Genomic DNA, 6,247 nt, shown 5'->3' with positions numbered 1-6,247 from the left:
CGTCCCAATAGAGATGAACCTCCCTTTCCCTCCTTTCCTGAAGAAGCTGCTCTTCCCTGGCTTAGACACGATGTAACCGCCTCACTAGAGGAAGACCCCATGCAAGAAAGCAAACAATAACTCCCCTCAGGACCTACTCCTCAACAAGAGCCAGTAATCAGAATGGGATCCCAGCATTCAGCGACATGTAAATGTAAAACACATGTACATGTGATAGCAGATTCTGAAAGAGAAAGTTTGCATATTAAGAAGATTAGAGATATTTTGTTTGTTAATGTCAACACAAATCCAAGGACTTTTCTGGGAAGTGGATTTTGAGGACCACCAGCCAAGGGAAGAGGAGTATTATTTTACATCAGGCTGAAATTGTCGATCTAGATGGATTTAACAGAGATTCTGAGTTCGGTATGTTTTTTGGCGCATCTGGGTGTGATTCTAGCAGCTTGCTACATTGGGCAGTAAATTGCCAGATACAGTTCTGGATGATATAAAGGAAGCTTAGATGCCATAAAACCCTTGGCATTTTGCACAGGAAGAAACTAAGACCTGGAGACATAACAATGCTGAATTAGTTCCATTATATGTATCCCATTCGTTCACACGCCATGTCCCTTTATAGGACCGCAAATTTTCTCCCCTCCCTGAAACTGAGAAACACATCAGTATGGGAAGCACTAGTTCTTTTAAATGAGTTTTACTGGCTCTCCTAAAAAACAAAAATATGTTACTCAAGAAGACATCTGGAGGCTGTACAATGACCATGTGCTTTATTTACTCTGCTCTGTGATTTTTAATTTCAATAGTAGCCTCCATATAAAGTAAAATTACTCAATTACCGCAACTTTGATTTAGATTAAGGTCTCATAAGCAATTAAGAATTTTAGAAAATACATTTAAACTGATACCATGAAACATAGTCATCATTGAAAATAAGCATTTGTCAGAAAAATATGCCAGATAGTATGGTGGAATAACTCATAGCTACACATATTTTTCAATTTTATCTGACTTGTAAGAACTAGTTTATAAATATTTTTTATTTAAATCATGCCAGTTTAGGGCTTCCCTGGTGGCGCAGTGGTTGGGAGTCCGCCTGCCGATGCAGGGGACACGGGTTCGTGCCCCGGTCCGGGAGGATCCCACATGCCGCGGAGCGGCTGGGCCCATGAGCCATGGCCGCTGAGCCTGCGCGTCCGGAGCCTGTGCTCCGTAACGGGAGAGGCCACAACAGTGAGAGGCCCGTGTACGGCAAAAAATCAATCAATCAATCAATAAATCATACCAATTTAGTTGAATACACACGTATACTTTTATATATTATTTTATTTATTTATTCTTAAATAAATAAATAAATATATTTATTTATATATTCTTTTATTTATTTATTTATTTATTTGGTTGTACTGGGTGTTAATTGCAGGTCGTGGGCTCCTTAGTTGCGGCTCGCCAGCTTCTTAGTTGCAGTATGTGGGCTCCTTAGTTGCAGCTCCAGGGCTCTTTTTTAGTTGCAGCTCGCCAGCTCTTTAGTTGTAGCATGCGGGCTCCTTAGTTGTGGCACATGAACTCTTGTGGCATGCATGTGGGACCTAGTTCCCTGACCAGGGGTCGAATCCGGGCCCCCTGCATTGGGAGCATGGAGTCCTATCCACTGCGCCACCAGAGAAGTCCCTATATATTCTTAAATACCAGTGTAATGTAACTTATCTGACCTATAAAGCAAGTGTAGGGAATTTAGAAAGTTACATTTATTTTAGCCTTTTAAAAAGACATATGTAAATTCTTGCATAAACTTAAATATCATTTTGTATTTTTATTTCACACTCTGAAAATTCCAGGACATAATGTAGAGCCACCTTCTACCCAAAATTTACAAAGCAATTTAATCTATCAAAGGGTTTGCCTTGATTTGAAATTTAGAGTGATTAAAATATGATTCTCTCATTTTTCTTTTACTGATTAATAGTAAGTTCTTCTATGTCTTAATTAAAAGTCTCAGTATCAAGTGTTGAAGGCTTCTTATGACCACTAATAGTTGGCCTGATGTAAATTCACATATTTTTTCTTTAGCTTATAACTTAGCAAGGCTGAGTAAAAATTTCCCTTTTAGTCATCCAAAAACTTTGGAGAGATAGAAAGAATGTATTTTGAAGTAAGAATACTGAGTAAAGGGACTTCCCTTGTGGTGCAGTGGTTAAGAATCCGCCTGCCGATGCAGGGGACACAGGTTCAATCCCTGGTCCAGAAAGGTCCCACATGCCGTGGAGCAGCTAAATCCGTGCGCCACAACTACTGAGCCCGCGTGCCACAACTACTGAAGCCCGTGCACCTAGAGCCCATGCTCTGCAACAAGAGAAGCCACCGCAATGAGAAGCCCGCGCACCGTAACAAAGAGTAGCCCCCACTCGCTGCAGTTAGAGAAAGCCTGCACGCACAGCAATGAAGACCCAACGCAGCCAAAAAAAAAAAAAAAATACTGAGTAAATTTTTTATTAATAACAGTTGTTTTGCACGGTTAACTTATATGGGTTTTATTTTTCTCATCCATATATAATATTTATTTTCTTAAATTGAGGTATAGTTGATTTACAATATTATATTAGTTTCCAGTATATATACAACATAGTAATTCAAAATGTTTATAGATTATAATTCCATTTATAGTTACTATAAAATATTGGCTTTATTCCCTGTGCTGTACAATATATCCTTGTAGCTCATTTATTTTATACATAGTAGTTTGTACCTCTTAAATCCCTACCCCTATCTTGCCCCTCCCACCTTCCCTCTCCCTATTGATAGCCACTAAGTTTGTTCTCTATATCTGTGAATCTGTTCCTTTTTTGTTATATTCATTAGTTTGCTTTATTTTTTAGATTCAACATATAGGTGATATATTTGTGTTTCCCTGACATTTCACTAAGCCTAATACCCTCCAGGCCCATCCATGTTGTTGCAAATGGCAAAATTTCATTCTTTTTTATGGCTGAGTAATATTCCATCATGTATATATATATCACATCTTCTTTATCTATTTGTTTGTTGATGGGCACTTAGGTTGCTTCCATATCTTGGTTATTGTAAATAATGCTGCTGTGAACATTGGGGTGCATGTATCTTTTCAAATTAGTGTTTTCATTTTCTTTGGATATATACCCAGGAGTGGAATTACTGGATCATATGGTAGTTCCATTTTTTGTTTTTTGAGGAACGGCCAGTATGTAATATTTATCTTTTAACTAAATTTCTATAACTTAATTGAGTAATTTTTTTTTTTACTTAAAAATACCCTTTTAAATGTGAAAACCATAATAAGACTCTGTCCCTTTGAGGCCAATTTAATTACAGATGTAATATATTTGTGGAAGGTAATAAGTATAATTAATGACTTGGTTCTCTTTTCAAAGACTGTGAAGTTTTAAGATGTCATTTTCTTCTGACAATTATTTCCTTTTCTTCCAGCCTAAAGAGAATCTTTCCTAAAGACTGTCGTATCTAAAGCACCATCAATTTTGGTATTATCTCTACCTAGCCCTGGCCCAGCTAGTCTTTGCACTTTCTTATCTTAGGTTTTTACAAAGCACTTACTAATTTCTTATAATTAAACAAAATAGAAACTCTGTTTAATTTGGAAGATTTCATGACCTTTATAATATCTCTGATTCAAAGATGCTTTCTGAAGGAAATTATTTTTCTTTGTTGTCCTTGGAGTACATATAGTACCAATCTTTGGGGGACTGCCAACTTTGGCAAACATACTGTTTGTTTGTTTTTTAATTGAAGTATAGTTGATTTACAATATTGTGTTAGTTTCAGGTGTGCAGCATAGTGATTCAGGTTCTTTTTTTTTTGCCGATTATATTCCATTATAGGTTATTACAAGATATTTAGTATAATTCCCTGTGCTATACAGTAAATCCTTGTTGCTTATCTATTTTATGTATAGTATTTTCTGCCTTTTAATCCCATACTCCTAATTTGTCCCTCCCCAGCTGCCTCTGGCTGAGTAATATTCCACTGTATGTGTGTGTATGACTTAAGCCAATCATCTGCTGTTGAGCACTTGTGTTGTTTACTGTCTTGGCTATTAGAAATAGTACTGCTATGAACATTGGGGTGCATGTATCCTTTTGAATTAGAGCTTTCATTTTTTCCAGGTATATACCCAGGAGTGGAATTGCTGCACTGTATGGTAGCTCTATTTTTAGTTGTTTAAGGAATGTCCATACTGTTCTCCATAGTGGTTGCACCAATTTACATTCCCACCAACAGTGCAAGAGGGTTCCCTTTTCTCCACACCCTCTCCAGCATTTATTATTTGTAGACTTTTTTTTTTTTTTTTTGGGTACGGGAGCCTCTCACTGTTGTGGCCTCTCCCGTTGCGGAGCACAGGCTCCGGACGCGGAGGCTCAGCGGCCATGGCTCACAGGCCCAGCCTCTCTGCGGCATGTGGGATCTTCCCAGACCAGGGCACGAACCCGTGTCCCCTGCATCGGCAGGCGGACTCTTAACCACTGCGCCACCAGGGAAACCCTATTATTTGTAGACTTTTTGATGACATCCATTCTGACTGGTGTGATGTAATACCTCATTGTGATTTTGATTTTCATTTCTTGAATAATTAACAACGTTGAGCATCTTTTCATGTGCCTGTTGGTCATTTGTGTGTTTTCTTTGGTGAAATATTTATTTAGGTCTTCAGTCCATTGCTTTCTAAAGTCTTTATTGAATTTGTTACAATATTGCTTCTATTTTATGTTTTGGTTTTTTGGCTGCGAAGCATGTGGGATCCTAGCTCCCTGACTAGGGATCAAACCCGCACCCCCTGCACTGGAAGGCGAAGTCTTAACCACTGGACCTCCAGGGAAGTCCCTTTGGTCCATTTTTTAAATTGGGTTGTTTGCTTTTCTGATATTGAGTTGTATGAGCTGTTTTTATATTTTGGATATTAACCCCTTGTTGGCCACATTGTTTGCATATATTTTCTGCCATTCCGTATGTTGTCCTTTCATTTTGTTGATAGTTTTCTTTGCTGTGCAAAAGCTTTGAAGTTTGATTAGGTCCCATGTGTTTATTTTTCGTTTAATTTCTTTTGCCTTGGGAGACTGATCTAAGGAAATATTGCTGTGATTTATGTCTAAGAATGTTTTACCTATGCTCTCTTTTGGGAGTTTTAAAGTTTCATGTCTTATATTTAGGTCTTTAAACAATTTTTAGTTTATTTTTATATATGGGGTGAGGAAGTGTTCTAATTTCATTGATTTACCTATAGCTATCCAGCTTTCCCAACACCACTGTTGAAGAGACTATCTTTTCTCCATTGTATAGGCTTGCTTCCTTTGTCATAGATTAATTAACCATAGGTGTGTGGGTTTATTTCTGGGCTCTCTACTCTGTTCCATTGACCTATATGTCTGTTTTTGTGCCAAAACCACGCTCTTTTGATTACTAAAGCTTTGTAGTATAGTCTGAGGTCTGGAAGGGTTATGTCTCCAGCTTTGTTCTTTTTCCTCAGGATTGCTTTGGCAATTCTGGGCCTTTTGTGGTTCCATGTAAATTTTAGGATTATTTGTTGTAGTTCTGTGAAAAATGTCATTTATATTTTGATAGGGATTACATTAAATCTGTAGATTGCTTTGGGTAGTATGGCCATTTTAACAATATTAATTCTTTCAATTCAAGAGAATATTCAATGGGATATCTTTCCATTTCTTTGAATCATATTCATTTTCCTTTATCAATGTTTTATAGTTTTCAGCATATAGGTATTTCACCTCCTTGGTTAAGTTGATTCCTAGGTATTTTATTTTTCTGACATGATTTTAAATGAGATTGTTTTTTGCTTGCTCTTTATGATATTTCATTATTAGTGTAAGGAAATGCAACAGATTTATGTATATTAGTCTCATATCCTGCTACCTTGCTAAATTCATTTATTAATTCTAATAGTTTTTGTGTGGAGATTTCAGGGTCCTCTATATTGAGTATCATGTCATCTGCAAATAGTGACAGTTTTACCTCTTCCCTTCCAATTTGTGTACCTTTTATTTCTTTTTCTTGTCTGATTGCTGTGGCTAGGACTTCCAATACTATGTTGAATAGAAGTGGTGAGGGAGTTCCCTGGAAGTCCAGTGGCTAGGACTCGATGCTTTCACTGCTGTGGCCCAGGTTCAGTCCCTGGTCGGTGAACTAAGATCCCACAAACTGTGCAGTGTGGCCAAAAAAAAAAAAAAAAAAAAGGAATAAAAGG

This window comes from Lipotes vexillifer, unplaced genomic scaffold (assembly GCF_000442215.2).
Source record: "Lipotes vexillifer unplaced genomic scaffold, Lipotes_vexillifer_v1.1 scaffold611, whole genome shotgun sequence".
NCBI lineage: Eukaryota > Metazoa > Chordata > Mammalia > Artiodactyla > Lipotidae > Lipotes > Lipotes vexillifer.
The sequence above is the reverse complement of the archived record's forward strand: the minus strand, read 5'-3'. Positions refer to the sequence as shown.